Source organism: Asterias rubens, chromosome 1 (assembly GCF_902459465.1).
Source record: "Asterias rubens chromosome 1, eAstRub1.3, whole genome shotgun sequence".
Taxonomy (NCBI): domain Eukaryota; kingdom Metazoa; phylum Echinodermata; class Asteroidea; order Forcipulatida; family Asteriidae; genus Asterias; species Asterias rubens.
The window spans coordinates 11,336,053-11,354,635 of NC_047062.1; the positions used below are offsets into that span (position 1 = coordinate 11,336,053).

The window sequence follows — 18,583 nt, forward strand, 5'->3', positions numbered from 1 at the left end:
AACAAGGAGTATGTTATACTCTGAGAAATAATAATCATCATAATCTATCATTAACACAAAACTGTATGAATTATGTATTATACTATGAAAGTCTCACGGAGTACAGACATAATGACAAGGTATAAATGAACAAAATCTAATAATAATTTCCAAGGTTTGAGGAAATCCATAGTTTTGCTGGATTTGTCTCTGTTGTTACTGGCCGTTCTTTGCTATGCTCAGTGTGCAACAATGGAACACGTTGGGAAGGTACAACAAATGTAGTACATTCTGCTATACCAGCTACATTTAGGCTCCTATCACACTGTCACCATCTTGGTCATGTTCCCCGCTTCCAATAACAGTAATGAATGCTAACATTCATTGCGCATGGCACCAGACTTTTATTTTGTCCAGCCTAAGGCCGTGTCCGAAACGACGACTTCGGCTACAGCTACGTCTAGATCAGCGCGTCTTCCAGTGTTGAAGAATAGGCAGACGCGCGCGCCCTAGCCGTAGCTGTAGCCGAAGTCGCCGTTTCGGACACGGCCTCAGTTTGGTTACAAAGAGTTGGAATGGAGTAAAATCAAGATGCCCACACCGTGATAAAGGTCTTTAGCAGAGATACCCATGCGCTTACCAACCGTAAAGGGGATTTAACCCTGTTTGAGTCTCATGAGAAGGTGGCAACGTGCCCCTGGTGGCAACGTGCCCCTGGTGGCAACGTGCCCCTGGTGGCAACGTGCCCCTGGTGGCAACGTGCCCCTGGTGGCAACGTGCCCCTGGTGGCAGTTGATTTGGGTTGAGGACCCAAACCAGTTAAGTGTATCCCCACCTTGAAGCAGTCATCTAGCTTTGTGATGTTAGATGATTTCCCATAAAAAATATAAAAAATCATAAAAATTAATTGCATATCAGCTCACACCCACGCATGAGTGCGCTTGTGGTATTAATAGAACTGCAATCTACTTTCAGGGAATACCTAACATCAGTCCCATTTTCTCACTTTTTATACATTAGGCATTCATTCTGAAACTCTCCTTCCAATTTATTGCAGATTCACTTAAAGTCGTTAAATTTTGTCGGCAAAGGCCAAGGTGAAGGTCCATTGCAGTGCTCATCACTCTATTTCTTTTATTCATTTTTTGTCCATTCTTTTTATCAGTGATCACCAAAATTGTGGGAGGTACAATACAAAGTGTATCACACATTTAAGGTACAACAGGCACCCTATATTGTACAAATTTAGGGTGGCAAACAGGGTGCACCTTTTGTTCTGAGGGGCAAACAGGGTGCACCTTTTGTTCTGAGGGGCAAACAGGGTGCACCTTTTGTTCTGAGGGGCAAACAGGGTGCACCTTTTGTTCTGAGGGGCAAACAGGGTGCACCTTTTGTTCTGAGGGGCAAACAGGGCACACCTTTTGTTCTGAGGGGCAAACAGGGTGCACCTTTTGTTCTGAGGGGCACTTCTGGCCAACCAGGCATGCTATTTAAAATTACTTCTAAAAGAAAATCTGACCTAAATATATTTTTAAAATATTAAAATTACCGCATAAAAACTCAAATGTAACATTTTATTCTGATGTTTTATTTCAAACGGAGAAACGGACATCAACTCTGGGGGGGGGGGGGGGGGTTGACTACGTGCCCCACCCCTTTCTTTACACCACTGAAACGATCAGATGTACAATAACCATGTCTTCGTCATAGCTTTAGGCTTACATTTCAATTTGGGTTATCGTTCATACATGTACATGTGTGCATGTACTTGTTTGTATTTAGCGCCATGAGCACGCGCCATGAGCACTTCGATGGTTTTGTGCGCTTTATAAGATTTCATTTATTCATTCTATGTAAACAAAAACAGTTAATAGAATGTACATCTACCATGGAGTCCTACCTCCATGTATGTACACACAGTGTATTACTGCTACTGCACTCTGCACATATTAATTTGTAAGAGGTGTGAGATTAACACGTATGTACAACAAGTGCATGTAATGTATGCATGATGTACATATACAAATGGTATGGACAGGTAGAGCAACTGTCTGGAGTCTATTCTAAATATCGCTCGAAGACTATGTGTGCATCATGTACATTATTCAGTCTACTCCTCAACCACATGTAATTAACCTTTTCCCAACTCAAATTTCTGGCTAAATTTCTTGAGGGGAAAATGTACGGCGTGCATTCACATGACAAAGCACATAGGTAGGAGTACATTACATATGCACCGGGTGTATCGTTAACGCAGACAACAGCCAGTGTCCGAAATGCAAAAGCGTCTGCCGCCACCAGTTGGGGCTAACTAACAAATCAATACACCATTCTGAATAACACCAGGGCACACTCTTATGTGTAATACAGAAGCTCAATTAAAGGCACGGTATTTATTTACGCCTTGTTGCTTGGTTGTATGGTCTGAATGTAAAATATTCCGTCTTGCTGTTTAATTAGGTCACATCGGGCCAGTCAGAGGCAGAGCTCCGATTTCGGAGACAAAATATTTCCATGTATTCTGTGCACGATTACACCTGTGGTGGTATTAGTATGACAGTAATACTGTGTTAGGAATTTACATCTCTGTGAATAACAACCTCTTGATGATCATTAGTCTATAGAATTAGAATTTGCAGGAGGGGCACAATACAAAAAATTGTGAACCCTGGCGCTTTTGTTGGGACAGTACTGAAATTTCCTGCGGATTAGACGCTAGGCGGATTGGGCTCATTACCCAAAATCACCCTTTTTAAATTTTTATGTCCAACATAGGCACATTGCTGTCAGGCGCAAAATGTCTAACGCAGGCTTGCACGGACCCATTCACAGTTTGGAAGCTGAATCTGAGAGAAAGCACGTTTATTTATATTAGCATAATTTGTTTATTCATAGCTCCCAACAGCATGAAAGACAAGTACGTACTGTGTTTCACATTGCATTGTCTGCACACTTGTATCTTTTATGTGGTATAATCTCCAAACATCAAAATGTTCTAAAAAGAGTCCTTTGCTTCAAAGTGAAAGTCCTTTCTTTGTGTAGAAAAAAACTGTGATCCATTGAATTTTAAACGCACGATTTTGATTGAGAAAGAGGGGGAAAAGAGAGGACAAATTTGGGATGGGGGAAAATCACCATAGATGTAACAGAAAAAGAATGAATGTATTTATTTATTTATTTGTTTATTAATTAAACTTTTCTAATTTAAGTTCTTTACATTTACATGTTCTGTATAATTTCTAAATTTTAAGATTTGTTTATTTTTTTATTTTCCTTTTCCTGATTGTCCGCAATTTGGACTAGTCAGTGAACAATCCATTTTAAATTTGATAGATATTCTTGGAATATAACCTTATTTTAATTGTCATTAATTTTAAAGTGTTCAGAACCTTGATGTCAAATAATATGCAAATGGTGTAAAACACAACACCCCCAATCATTTGTGGTTAATTATATTATGCATGCCAATATAATGTGACGATCAAAACATGAGGTGGTTTCGGACTATTTCACTCCAACATACATGTACAAGTGAAACTATTAGATAATTAAATGTTCAAGTTAAAACTGTGAATGTTTACCGAGGTGTGTGAACTGAAACTGTGAAGTGTCAGGCAGTTTCTAAAAACAAAACTTCTGAAATTACAGGGCTACGTAGTTTCATCCCTCTCACCAAACTAATAGCCAGGAAATAACACGACAATCAGCCCCAACGTCAAGCTCTAAAAAGATCATCTGTCAGTATGTGTTTTGACTGAGATTTGCCTTATTTTTCCAGGTTCCGCTGTTTAGCAACATTAGTGCAGTTCATACACACCACGTATTTTCAGTCACTATCATTTAGGCTCCATCAACTGCCCTCTATTGTGGTTAACACACCATGCAGGGCACTGTTATTAGCCAGGGTTTGGTACAAAAATGTTGTGCGAAGGTGTCATTTATTTAGACAAAAAATTACTGATGATCCTTTAGTCACCCTTTTATTAATGACAGCTTCCAACTAGAATTGAAAAGGATTTTCTTTTTCTTCCTTCTATTTTTGTTAAAGGGATCAATCTACATGTAATGTATGTTCCCTGCGGAAAAAATAAATAAATAAAACTAGGCCAAATAAAAAAAAATTACCAGTTGATCGTCACCGCCCGCTTCCATGGGGCCGCATCCTTTTTTTATTATTTTTTATTTTCAATTTTTTGGACTTTTTGTTTGTTAATCCATCCTTTCAAAAGGACTGGCTATGGGGCTTTTCCTGAATCTACCTGATGCTCTCGAACACGTTTAACCGTCTGTGTCATCATTTCATAACACAAAATTAGTGAATGCATACCAGCAAATCTTTTTAGTGTAATAATCCGACCCTGTTAACCTGAGTCCTCATGCAACATGCAATAGATATAAAATAAGTTTGCGGTTGGTTCAAACTGATGATTTGGTGGACTGTTTGATATGAAACACTTAGCGGCCATCTTTTGGGGGGCCTTACAATATGGCTGCACTGTGCCTCATGTTGTACTAAACATTGTGGTGAAACTCAGCTTAAAGTTTGAAGGTACAATCAAATTCTTAAAGCCATTGGACACTTTCGGTAAACAGTATTCTCCAAAAGCCCACACTTCGTGTATCACAACTTATATATAAAATAACAAACCTGTGAAAATTTAGGCTCAATCGGTCATCGGAGTCGAGAGAAAATAACGGGAAAACCCACCCTTGTTTCTGCACGTTTCGCTGTGTCATGACATGTGTTTAAAATAAATCTGTAATTCTCGTTATCGAGAATTGAGTTTGTGTTAATGTTTTCTCAAAAAGTAAAGCGTTTCATGGAATAATATTTCAAGAGAAGTCCTTCACCATTACCTTCTGTAAACCCTGTAAGTTATTTGTAAATCTGTGTACTTTTTTTTTCTGTTCCGAAAGTGTATAATGGCTTTAACAGTGTGCCTAGGAACCAAAGATAAACAAGCAAAATAACAAAAAACCTACTCCAACTGCTCTATATGGTACAACACTATACTTTACATCTCCCACGAAAATTCCTGATTAAATATTACTTGAAAGCCAGCTCACAAAAAAGGTGAGTGCGTCCCCCTTTAATATGTTTAAATATTACTTGAAAGCCATCTCACAAAAAGGTGAGTGCGTCCCCCTTTACTGTGTTTAAATATTACTTGAAAGCCATCTCACAAAAAGGTGAGTGCGTCCCCCTTTACTGTGTTTAAATATTACTTGAAAGCCATCTCACAAAAAGGTGAGTGCGTCCCCCTTTAATGTGTTCAAATAGTGCATGTGAGAGTTGATTGTCTAAACAGATCATCTGTGTTCATGCACAGTGCAATCTCATACATGTACCATACACACATCCTGTCAATTGCTAATCAGGTGTTTAATGCAATTTTTATTACACTTGCTATCTGGGTTTGTGCATAAAAACACTTTTGGGGAAACCACAGTTGAAATGTCCCTATGCTGCATTTTATCGCTGATGTTCGTGTACATGTACATAACATTTATTTGCTCCCGACAGTCTCCTGAAGATGACTAGAGCAAGCAAATCAAAACGTTGAGACCAATCCAAGAACTGACTCAGCAGTATTAATTACGGTCCTTTTGTAGATCAATCGGTCATCAAAGTTGAGAGATATTAAAGAAAGAAGAAAAACATCCTTGTCGCACCATGGTCACGCGAAGATGTGTGCTTTCAGATGCTTGATTTCGAGTTTTAAATCTGAGGTCTCGAAATCAAATTCGTGGAAAATTATTTCATTCTCACACTGTTTTATACTATCAACCTCTCCCCATTACTCGTAATCAAGAAAGGTTTTAACTTATGATAATAATTATTTTGAGTAATTACCAATAGTGTCCACTGCCTTTAAAAAGGAATATTTTTGTTGAATTGCTCGCCCTTGGATTGGACTCAATTGGACTTAAAACAAGCAAGATCACATTCATCAGTTTCGAGATCCATTATTCTCTTGTTTTTTTAATGTAAATAATTCAAAATTAACTTTTTAAAATGTTAATGTTCACAATGTTACCGTAATAGCTTTTCAATTTCCATACTGCCAAGTCTAAACACTATAAAGATGAATTAAACAATATCATGAGGACTGAGAAAAGGCTAGATTTATTATGCACTGCTTGGATCCATTGAATAAAACATGAGGCTTCGTAATGTCTAGGCAGATTGACATGTCATGGTCTTTATTGTTTCCCCCTCTTTTAAAGGGACTGTATACCTTTTCATAATATTCAATTGTTTTAATCCTATATAAATGTAGATCTATACATGTACCATAAAACTAACCTGTGTAAATTTCATTTCAAATGGTTGTATTGTTTTTGAGATAGGCCCTATCGACCGAAAACCTGGAGCGGTTACACCACAATGTACATGTACATGTATGTATGTATGTCCAAGCAGGAAGAATGATCCGTAATTGAAAAAAATAAACAATCTAAAAAAAAAAAAATTTAAAAACAAAATTTTGGGGTATAAAAAACTTGTATCTGTTTCCATAATTACTTTACTTCAATGAAATGATTCTAAAAATGCTTTTTAAGTAAGTTTATACTGCCATTAATTTTAGGAGTGATTACGCAAACGTACTGTACCTTCCCTTTACATTCTGTTTGTTACCACGTACACAAAGTACTTCATATTAGATACTGAGTTGTGAAGCACAGTCAAGAAGCGCCTCTTGACTTGATCAGCACATTGAATGTTCATGTCTAAGAGTGGAGTACCTACGTCTGGATAAACGCATGGCTACTCCAGGTAGCTGAATCTCCCATTAAAGGCACTGGACACCTTTGGTAATTGTCAAAGGCCAGTATTCTCACCTGGTGTATTCAAACGAATGCATAGGATAAAAAAATCTACTCATTTGGTCATCAAAATTGCAAGAAAATAATGAAAGAAAAAACACTCTTGTTGCACAAACTTATGTGCTTTCAGATGACTTATAAAGGCGTCAGGCCTGAAGTATTTTCATATTTGAGTGAGAAAGCACCTCTTTCTCAAAAACAACGTTACTTTAGAGGGAGCCGTTTCCCAACATTTTATACCATCAACAACTCTCCATTGCTCACTACCAAGAATGTTATTTCTGCTAAAAATTATTTTGAGTAATTACCAAGTGTCCAGTACCTGTCTTAGAACTGTCAATGTCAGTAATGCTTCTCAGATTAAAATTTTGGGGGATAAAATGTGATGTTTTTTTTCCATAACCGCAGTACTTTGAAGTGAATAGTTTCTCAAAATGCATTTTACAAACCAAAGCTGCTGTACTCCTTACCAAGTCAACTTTTATTGCCATTAACTTTCAGAGTTATTACCAACTGTATACAGCCCCTTTAAAGGGATGAAAAGCAAGAGGTTAAAGGCAGTGGACACTATTGGTAGTTTCTCAAAATGCATTTTACAAACCAAAGCTGCTGTACTCCTTACCAAGTAAACTTTTATTGCCATTAACTTTCAGAGTTATTACCAACTGTATACAGCCCCTTTAAAGGGATGAAAAGCAAGAGGTCAAAGGCAGTGGACACTATTGGTAATTACTCAAAATAATTTTTAGCATTAAAACTTACTTGGTTACAAGTAATGGAGAGCTGTTGATAGTATAAAACATTGTGAGAAACGGCTCCCTCTGAAGTGACGTAGTTTTCAAGAAAGAAGTAATTTTCCACAAATTTGATTTTGAGACCTCAGATTTAGAATTTGAGGTCTTGAAATCAAGCATCTGAAAGCACAGGACTTCATGTAACAAGGGTGTTTTTTCTTTAATTATTATCTCGCAACTTCGACGACCAATTGAGCTCAAATTTTCACAGGTTTGTTATTCTATGCATATGTTGAGATACACCAAGTGAGAAGACTGGTCTTTGACAAATACCAAAGGGAAATATCCTGAGAAATATTTTACAAAATACTAACAACGTACAAGAACATTACGCCACAATACTTAGTTTGGTTGGCTTGATGGAAAAAACATCCTAATTTTTTTTTTCAGACCTGGAATATCATCTTTGAAAGGGCAAAGCTGCTTTACCTTTGCAAAGGGCAATTCCATTTGAAAATCTCATTGGAAAATTGGAAGGGCACCAAGGCCAAGACTGAGGCAATGGAGGCCATATACATGCCTTGAATTACAGGGAGGCCACAGAATCCACATTGCCCTGGTCTCGGCCTTGATGCTCCTTTTCAATACACTATGAGGTTTTCCAATGGAGGTGCCCTTTGCAAAACGAAACTGGTCTTGCCCTCTCAAAGATGAATTCCAGGCCTGCATATAAAACAAAAATCAGGTGGAGGGGTTTCCAATCAGAGGGTCTAAAACCCCAACTCAAGGTGTTGGCTAAAAGGGACGAATGGGGAACACAGAAGAAGAAATCAAACAGTAGAAAGATTACCATTGATATCACATTTGAATATGAGGATAAAATTAAAAGTTTTAAAGAGGTAGGGAAGCGGGATATATGTAGTGAATTTCAAAGTAGTCTCTGCGTAAATCAAGGCCTGTATCATACATAAATGAAAAGCTGAATATGCACAAAATCACTTACATTTCTCACTGGTAACATTTTTGGTGAGAAAATAGACCTATCTCAAAAACATCTCAGTTGTGTTTTTAACTAAGGCCGGTGAAATAAGGAAAAATAATCCCTTGCACTATTATTTCATGAGGTCAGGGTCAGGACTCATTTACGTGCCTTGGTCAGTAAGAGTTTGTAGTGATTCTGATGTGTTTTTACTGATTATTTGTTATCCTGTGTATAACATTTGGAAATATTTTTTAGTACAAGGGTTGATCTACATCTGAGACAGGTTTCAGGCTATTAACAATTGTGCTTATTTTACTGTGCAAAACAAGATAAACACAAAAAAAAAAATTAAAGTGTACACAATATGATTTTCAAGGGTTGACTGTAAGGAAATTTTACCAAAAACTTGACATTGGGCACCTACTCTTTCACAAACCAATGATGTACGTTGAACAGTAGGCCTATCCTATGTAAGGCATTTTTTAAATTTTTTTTTACCCCAGTTAAAAATAACAGAAAACAATGTTGTCAACCAACATGTTTTCTTTAAAAACAAACTGCTTAATGACTATACAGTACATGTAGAACCTGTAGAATGTTCAATCTATGTTGCTACTCGCAAAATAACAAAAGAAAACATCTTTGGCAAAACAGTATACACTGTACATGTATCTTGACAAACAAAATGAAGTCAACAAAATGCACCCTCTGGCTATACCATCTTATTCTGAACTCAAACTGTATACAATACAAACTGCCATCAACAAGATATTACTCCACATAGGCAGTATGACAGTCAACAGCCGTAGTCTGCAATATAGCACCTCATCTTTTTAAAACACACTACGGCTGTTCATTTGGAGAAGCCCAAGGGTACGCAGAAAATCCAGGATTGATTTTTTGTTCTGTTTTTGTTTTGTATGCATGGCTCGTACACAATCATTATAAGATATCCTGCTGTTTTGCTAAGGGGTACTTTCTTTTATTTATAAGTTATTAATGAACTAACATTCTCAAGGATCTGTGGTCTGTAACTGACGAAGATTGTTAGTGAAATTGCATCCAAGATTTGACTTGGGTGAATCCGAAAGGGGAGGGGTCGTTTTGCGTTTTAATTTGAGGCCATTTACATGTTAGCGTCAACAAACATCGGTTGGCTAGTGGTCCATAATCTCCATGTACAAACAATAACAATGCCTGCACAATTTTTTAATTGATTGTTTTTGTTTGTTTCATGTTTTGGTTTGTCTATCTTGATATCTATCTGATGGTGAGGACAAATATCGATGCTGGTGCCACAAAGTGACCTACCATCTATGCATCTGTCATAAATTACAACATTTGTAAATCAGTCTTGCCTGAATTTATCCAGTCGATTTCCCTAGTGGTTTATTACTTGATAATCATTAATGTTTTATTTTCAGGAAGTTTCAGGCTTAAAGAAAAACTTACATTAATTAGTATGAACGACGTTTTGCCATTTTGTGTTTTACTGGACACCTTTGGTAATTGTCAAAAGACCAGTCTTCTCACTTGGTGTATCTCAACATACAGTATGCACAAAATAAGAAACCTGTAAAACCTTGAACTCAATTGGTCATCAAAGTTGCGAGATAATAATGGAAGAAAAAACACCCGTGTCACACGAAGTTGTGTGCTTTCAAGATGCTTGATTTCGAGACCTCAAAATCAAATTATGAGGTCACGAAATCAAATACAAATATTTAAGTGGAAAAATACTTCTTTCTCAAAAACTACGTTACTTCAGAGGGAGTCGTTTCTCACAATGTTTTATACTGTCAACAGCTCTCCATTGATTGTTAACAAGTCTTTAAGCTAACAGTAATTACCAATCGTGTCCAGTGCCTTTAACTACATGTATAGCGCAGTCTCAACTTTTGCATTTTCATGAAATGACCTAGACGATCTAGACCTGTAATCTGTCCGAACTACATGTATCGAGTGAAGCGCGTAGTGTTTTCAAAATCTCAATATGCATTGGTTTACAAGTACACAGTGCTTTGCAGGCAAAACTCATTTTCACTAAAGTGATGTATGAGTTCAGAAATGAATTGAGGCCTGATACTTCCTGGAGGTAACAAAGGCGATTGCCTCTATGTCCCCTGATGTCCTTGAAATGCTGTACAGTAGAAATTTACAATTTCCTCATAGAAATTCTATGAGGAAATTGTTGCCCTTTACCAGGGAGAAAATGCCTTGGTGCCCTTGGCCTTTAAAAAAAGAAGCATACAGGCCTGTGAATTACTCAAAAGTTGCAAGAATGAAGTCACATGGCAGTACTGTATGAATGAAATAGTATTTCTGTCATAAATTTGTTAATAAAAAGTAGTAAGCAGACTCTGAAACACCAGTCCCCAAAATGTTCATGTAGTGCAACATCAATTGCAAGCATTTTTTTTCAAACACATATTTTGGGGCTTTGGACCATGTAGGTTACTTAGCAGGACCAAGAACAATAATTATATCCAAATGTTATTGAGGAAAAAACAATCTCAAATAGCCAACAACGGAACAATTCTATTTGTTTTTTCAATACTATGCTGTTTACTCAGTAAAAAGAAAATCAAACTGTGTCCTGGTTATTCAGTCAATAAACAAACCATGGGTTTACTATAAAAAAAAAGATTAAATATAAAAAATTATCATGGCAGTGGTTTATTTTTTTAAAGCTACGCAATCCAATGAAGTTTTGTTATTGTTTCATTGCATTGTTTGTGTTCCTTTCTAAGCCCATTTTGCTGCCAACATTCAGAGTGCAAAATCTGTCCTCTAATCTGTAATGTACATACTTTAGTACATGTCATGCCTTATCCAACGAGCCAACTTCACTTTTGAAAACAGGAAAACTCTGTCAAAAAACAAGGATGCGCATAGGGGGAAATCAAATACCGACCCCTTATCTGAACAAATATTTAAAGGGAGGGTATACCTTTAGTAAATTACACAAAAAATAACTGACCATGAAATACTTCTTGGTACAGAACACTTCTGTTGATATTTTAAAAAACATTGTTAGAAACGGCACCCTTTGAAGTAATATATTTTTAGAGAAAGGGTTCATTTTTCACCCAAAAAATTTGAATATGAAAGAATGAGATTTTTAACAATTATGTTCTTGCAGCTTTGATAACTAATTGAGACAAAAATTTTAACTGGTTTGTTACATTTTGTATGTTATATTGCGTGTTGCGAATTTGGGATGCACCAAGTGAGGATACTGGTCATTTGACAATTGCCATACTGTTACGGGAAACTCAACATTTGATCATTATCTGATAAAGCCAAGCCACGTTTCTATAGCAACGCTTTAAACAATTCCCTCTGAAACAATGTCATATTCCAGTCTACTGTATCTGAAAACCTGTATACAACCAAAATGTATAAGGACAATGTGTTTACATGCTGAAAAATGTGCATGGTTTTTCAATATTTTTTCCTGACTCACAACCAATTAAGCCCAAATTGTCACAGGTTTGTTATTTCATGTATGTTTACATTGTTCACTCACAAAATTAACACTGTCTTATGACTATACAAATCTCCTGGGGAAATATGATCAAGCACAGGGTTCTCCTCATGCACAAGTTAGTGTATACGGGCCGTAAAGCGTGATTTGAGTGCCGATTCGAGCAAATTGTTGCCGATTCGCGCAAATGTTGGCCGATATGCAAACAAATTTAATATTGGTTTGTAATAAAATCACTAAAAACATCAAGAGAAAACCATATAGAATGCTCCAAATTGTTCAGTGGGACTTTTTTTCTAACCAATATAAACGGTTCAAACCAAAAAGAGAATATTTCAAAGAACTTGATTGACTAATTCAGTATGCTATGTGGGTCCAGAAAGCCCCAGTTTTGGAAAGAAAATATGGAAAATCCTGCTATCCCTGATATTGTCTCACTTCTTCTCCCAAGGAGGTGGAAGTATAGACCTTCATCATGCTGCCTCCATCTTGGTCATGTTCCTTGTATCAAATATGATAATAATGAATGCTAACAGTCATAATGCAAATAGGAACCAGACTATTTTGTTCTTCCAGCCTCGGAATGGTTACATTAATATCGATGGAGAAATTTCTAGATGGCTGCACCAAGATAAAAGGTCTGTTTCCCGAAAACACTAAGATTACAGTATGATAGAAATGGGGGGGGGGCACTATTACATTGTTCCTCCCAACAAAACCAAGTTTTTGTATGGTCACTAACTACCCCAAAGGAGCACTCTAGCTTGTAATGCAAAAGTTTTGAAGCAACACCAACATGCACTTTGAAGAGGGGGTCTGGTTACTTGTTTGTGTGCAAGTCTTAAGGAATGTCTCCCGAGGTGTGAATGAACATATCATTATCACTTGCAGTATTCATAGTAAATCATAAATCAGATCATATCATACGTATGACACAACTAGGCCTATACACTTTGCACACAATCATGACAATGGAATTTTCTCTGTAATTCACTCTGTCTATCAACTATATTACAATCCTCTTTTTTCTCAACTGACACTACATTGTAATTTTGTCTTTTATTGCCTTTAATAAAGGCAATTGTTTTTGGAACCACATACAATCACACGAAAATTAAAAGTTTGTGTTCTATGAGGTAGCATTTTTTAGATATTGCCGAAAATCTGGAGTTGCTATACATGTACACGTACAATGTCCACGCAGGAAGAATAGGCCTACTCCGTTATTGGAATACACAATCTGAGAAACGTTTCATGCAGAAACATTTTTCAGATTGAGATTTTGTTGAATTCCTCTCTCTAAAACCACATGTTCATTTGAAGGAAGTTTTTTTTAGGTCATTATTTTCTTGAGCAATTACCAAAGGATTACCCTCCCATAAACTCTTAACTTCTGGTGATTTATTCAGATTTTCCAGGTCCATTAACTTTAATTTCCACAAACAGCACCACCTAATCTTTCCCAGCAGTTGTGACAAAAATAATTGGCAAGAGGTAATATTATGTAACCAGGTTTCCCTGTCAGCGTTTTGCTGGTTGCCTACTCCAACCCATCTGTTCATTGTTTACTTTAGTTAGAAGTTGAGTTTTTGTTTGATTTGTTGTCATCAACGGTGGTCAGAGTCATTTCACAAGCTTCGGTTTCCTGTGAAGAATGCCATCATATATCCGTCTTTTCCTGTAATTGTTGTTAATTATTGCTTTAATAGAATATCGATAAATGTTTCTGAATTAAAAGGAATTTAAAAACAGGCTGATACAATGAAAGAACCAAAGGAAATGTGTGATTAATAAAAACGACAACTGAGTTATTTTTTTCATTCGTCTGTAATGTAAAATGTAATGTCTGAAACATCTCTCAAAAAAATAGAAAATTAAATAAATTTACTTTCATCCACAAACAGGACTATTTTGCTATAGATTTTTTTATGACAAGTGTATATAAATTGAAAAATCAACAGCCAAGCTACGATACATTAGCTATCAAGCCAATACACACAGCTTTATTGGCCAATTTCCCCCCCCCCCCAAAAAAAAAAAAAATAGGCTTACATTTTCTCATTAGAATATTTACGAGATAAAAAAAAAATTTAGATTTTAAAAAACAAACAAACATCATCAAGTAAAAAAAAGGGAGGGTTACCTTGTTCCTTGTTTCGGTAAAACTTGCAAAATTTTGGGCCGAAAAGCCCACCATTTAAAAAAAGAAATCCAGGGGAGCCAGGGGAGAACCTTGCTATTTTATGCTCTTAAACCTAGCATCCAAGGAGTCAGATACAAAGTACATGTGTTGTAGTGTGTCACTGCCATAAATGTGAGACTGAGGACTACTATGCATAATGAGTAAGACTGCTTGTGGGCTCTTGCAATAAAGAAATAAAAAACAAGCCGTGCCCGTCTATTCACAGCTAACACATTTTAACTTGAAATTGAAATTTCAAGTTTATGACGGTATGACAAGGTCATGATGGGAGGAGTGTCGCTCTGTTAGAGGAGTGGGATACATGTATTGTACATTGTTGTAGTTGTTGATAAAATCTTAAGATTGTAAGATAGTGAGGAAACATTGTCAAGTAACTTGTATTCTTTATTGTATTGACACCATTGCAGTAATAAAAATCAAATATTTTATAAAATGACCAAGCAACAGTTCCTGAATGATGTCAGCAGTTTCAGCATCTTGTGTGTCATAACGACAACCCACGCCTGTTACATAATGTTTTCATTTAGTAGTTTGATGTTAATGCTAATTTGTATAGCGTACATGAACCTGTACTGTAGGCTGTACGACTGTATTTACTTTGGATGTTAGTTCATTATTGGATCCTATTCTTTAAAAACAAAATTCCCATGGCGACCAAAGGTCAAATTACAGGAAAATATACAAGATTAAAAATGTGAAAAAAATTACACTTTTACAAAATAAAACATAATTGGTTAGGGAGAGAAAATATTTACAATGGATAAAGCAAAATATTGAAACAGAAAAAGACTTTTGGTTAACTATAGCAATTTTGCTGGCTGCCCCAGGGCAACCAACAACTGAAAATCAGGTTGCACGCAAGTGAGTTTGGTTGCCTGAAAGTACTTTGTGCAATACCCTTTATATGATTGAGAGATTCATCAATGGTCCATGAAGCTTTCTGAAGCAATTTATGTGGAAAAATTAAATGATCTTTGGAGCTGGCACAATAACAAGCAGTGTACATGTATGCCTAAATTCTTACTTTTATTTTATGAGGTTGTCCGACAGGCATCGATGTTTTGATCACCGATTTTGATCCTGGATGATTTTTTTGGTTTCCCCGGACAACCGGGTAACTATTAATTTTTCGCACCCAGACAAGAAATGTCACCGAGTGTACATATACATATTTGTATTAAAATTAAATGCAGGTTTAGGAAATACATGAAAAATATACACATTTTATTTTACATTGTCGCTTTATTCAATGAGTCTATTTTAGGAGACTGTCCGGCATACAGTCTCGGAGACCACACAGTCTTTAGCTTGGTGCACATAAAAACCCTTTGGGGATTCCATATTTAGGCCTACCTTTTTTTTTTTAAATTGGAAAAGTTGTTTTTTGCATTTTATAATAGCTAAAATCCTTGGCAAAAAGCTCTCCTGCCATTCTTGATGCTTTTTGAATCATTCTCTCTATGAGATAAAAAGGTAAATTTTTCGACCTCACAGGAATTTTGTCTTAAGGAATTTAAAACTCCAGGTTAGAGCAGGGCTCAAATTTAACAGTGGACTGTACACTGCAGGCAAGAGGCCAGTTATTTTAGGAATAGTGGTCAGTATAGACTCAGGGGTGGATTTCACCTAAAAACTAGTCTTATCTCGAGTTAGGACAAGTTACTCATCCTAACTTAGGACTAGCCATACATTTTTTTATATCTCCTAGGGGACAAGTCCTAACTCTTGAGAAATTGACCTCAGGAGAGACGAATTGGTCTTTTGCTTTTAACGCCTCATGCTCACACCATAGAATATCTTTCAAATCTGCTGAGTACCAACATAAACTCATACTGAGACAACTTACGGTAAAGATAAAAACAGTTTTCATCAGGCCTGGATTTACACAGCGAAGCAATAGAGGTAATGGCCGCTGTTGCCCTGGGCTTGGCTTGGTTGCCCCTTCAAAAATATTCCCTATTTGAGACTTTCCAATAGAATTTCCAATGGAGTGCCATTTGCAAAATAAAAAAGGCCTGTCCTCACAAAAAGGTGAAATTCCAGGCATGTGACATAATAAACTCAACACAGATAAAAAACACTTTGCCCATCATTTACGTTCTGGTTGTAAAATAAAATCTTGTCTGGTCTTTTTTAAAAGACTTTGAGCTGTGATGTTTTACCCATGAGTAACTCAAGCCCACTAGATGACTAAACTACAGATTGTAACATATTATTTTGTTTTTACGCACACAACACTGTGTACAATACAAGAGGGATTACCAAGGTTGGATTCGAACCCACAACCTTTGCCATTCTTCAGCAGGAGTATATTAAAGGCCCTACCACTAAGCCACTGAGATTGCCCAGTTAGCTCAAGGCAGTTACATGTAGATATTTTTATGCAGTTTTGTAAGGCAGTTTTCTTCAACTTCAGTAAGTTTTTGATTTTCACAAGAGTACTAAAATAAGACTTTACTTCACATGGTTATAAATTATGTTTCTTATATCAGGTAATTTAACTTTGCAACTGAAGGCAGTTCTCCAAAAAAAACTTGGTATAATTTCCAAATGTTTTCTCAGCACTGTCACTAAATGATTTAAAGGATGAGAGCTCTGATAATCAGCTGACAATGTAGTTTGTTTTTGCAATTGGTAGCGAGCGAAGCCAGGACATTGACCTGATTCAAGGGGAAGGCATTTACATTAGCTTAGTAGTGACAAAACAGTAAAAACAAAATGCCACCTGGAATTATTGGGGATACAATTTTTGTTTAGTTTGATTCCTTCTTTCTGTCTCAAGAAGAGGTGGGTCTGGGTTGTAAAACAATAGGCCTAGTATTGAGTATAAATTATCAACTTTCAATCTGAACCTAATTATGCACATAGTGTTACACTGGTCACTAGTCTTCAACATTTGATTTTGAAATCATACCACTCCAAAATGTGGCATTTAAAAAAAATTAGAAAAGGAATTTTTGCTTTCAATGCTTTTGTTTGCAGAAGAACCGCATCAATTTCTTATAATAAATGTATAAATAGCTATGTGTGTGTGTTTTCTTAATAATGTATGCTAGTTTTTTTGTTTTTTTACTTCCCCCACCCCCCCCCCCCCCCCCACAACCCACCAAATGACTACCACAAGATTGTTGAGTTGTGAAGTGATGCAGGGCTAAAATTTGTGAAAAGCAATTGGATTCACAGAGTCAGTTTTCTTAAGAATCCCTGCATCACTATGTACCGTAGTCATTCAGTATGTTTTATTGATTTATGTACATTACTGATGTCCCAATTTTCATAACTTACTCAGATACTCATCAATCTCCGCCCCCCCCTTCATACAAAGGAAGCACCCCTCCCCCCCCCCCCCCCTAACACATCACCACCCATTTGACAGCAATTAAGTTCTAAATCATTTGTCATAGCCAACTTTTCACTAATTACCAAGGTTTTGAATGTTGATCATCATCACTAGAAAATGATTTCCCTTTCAGTGGCCTGGCAAAAGGCATCATCAAGTCTTAAATACTAAATATTTATTTGCTACTTAATTGTTTTGAGCATGCAGTGTGTGAACAAATATTTGTCAATCTCAACATTTTTCTAAATGTAAAATTGATGGACCGAATCAATCCAGCATTTTGTGTTTAATCAAGAATTTAATGTTGTTGTATGTAATCTGAACCTTTTTACTGTATATTTTCCCAGTACAGTTAGTAGGCCAATATGTGACTAGGTTGAAAACAATAGGAGACTTTCCAACGCTAGGTGGCAGCAGACATACCGGGTAAATTTCCATTGTTTACGTAGTTCTGAACATGCGCATAATTCTGAGAACAATGGATTTACCCGGTAAGTCTGCTGCCCTCTATCGTCCCAGAAAGTCTCCCATTGAAATTTGAAAGTTCAATAGTATCAATTTGTAATTCAGACATATAATTAGGAATTCACCACTCCTGGCAGTAATCACTTAACATGCTTTCAGCAAGCTCAAGTATGACAGGTGTAGGAATTCCCTTCAACAAGCAAACACACATATTATTTGGTATTACATTTTAAGCCGATGTGCGTAAAGCGCTGTTTTACACGAGTCCTGTGTGCAAAAGAAAAACCACATGCATTGATACTGGTATAATAGTTAATACTCAGTTGTGATTTTTTTTCACATACATTAGAACTCAGGACAGTGTTTTTAACACATCAGCTTAATTTAAAGGTAAAACCAAACAATATTCATTATCCCAGATGCAAATTTATTTTCTATTGAATCAAACACACAGCCAATCACTTTCACAAAAAAACACATTATGAAATCATCATTATCATACTTCATCAAGTAATTATCAACATCTCCACTTCCATCAGACTCAGATTCAAGAAGTTACTCTCAA

At 36.4% G+C, this 18,583-nt stretch overlaps 1 protein-coding gene across 2 annotated transcripts in view; it reads right to left on the reverse strand.

Annotated features, from left to right (window-relative positions):
* LOC117288110 (calcium-independent protein kinase C-like) overlaps positions 1-18,583 on the reverse strand; it is a 93,182-nt gene that overhangs the window by 73,888 nt on the left and 711 nt on the right. The window lies entirely within an intron of this gene.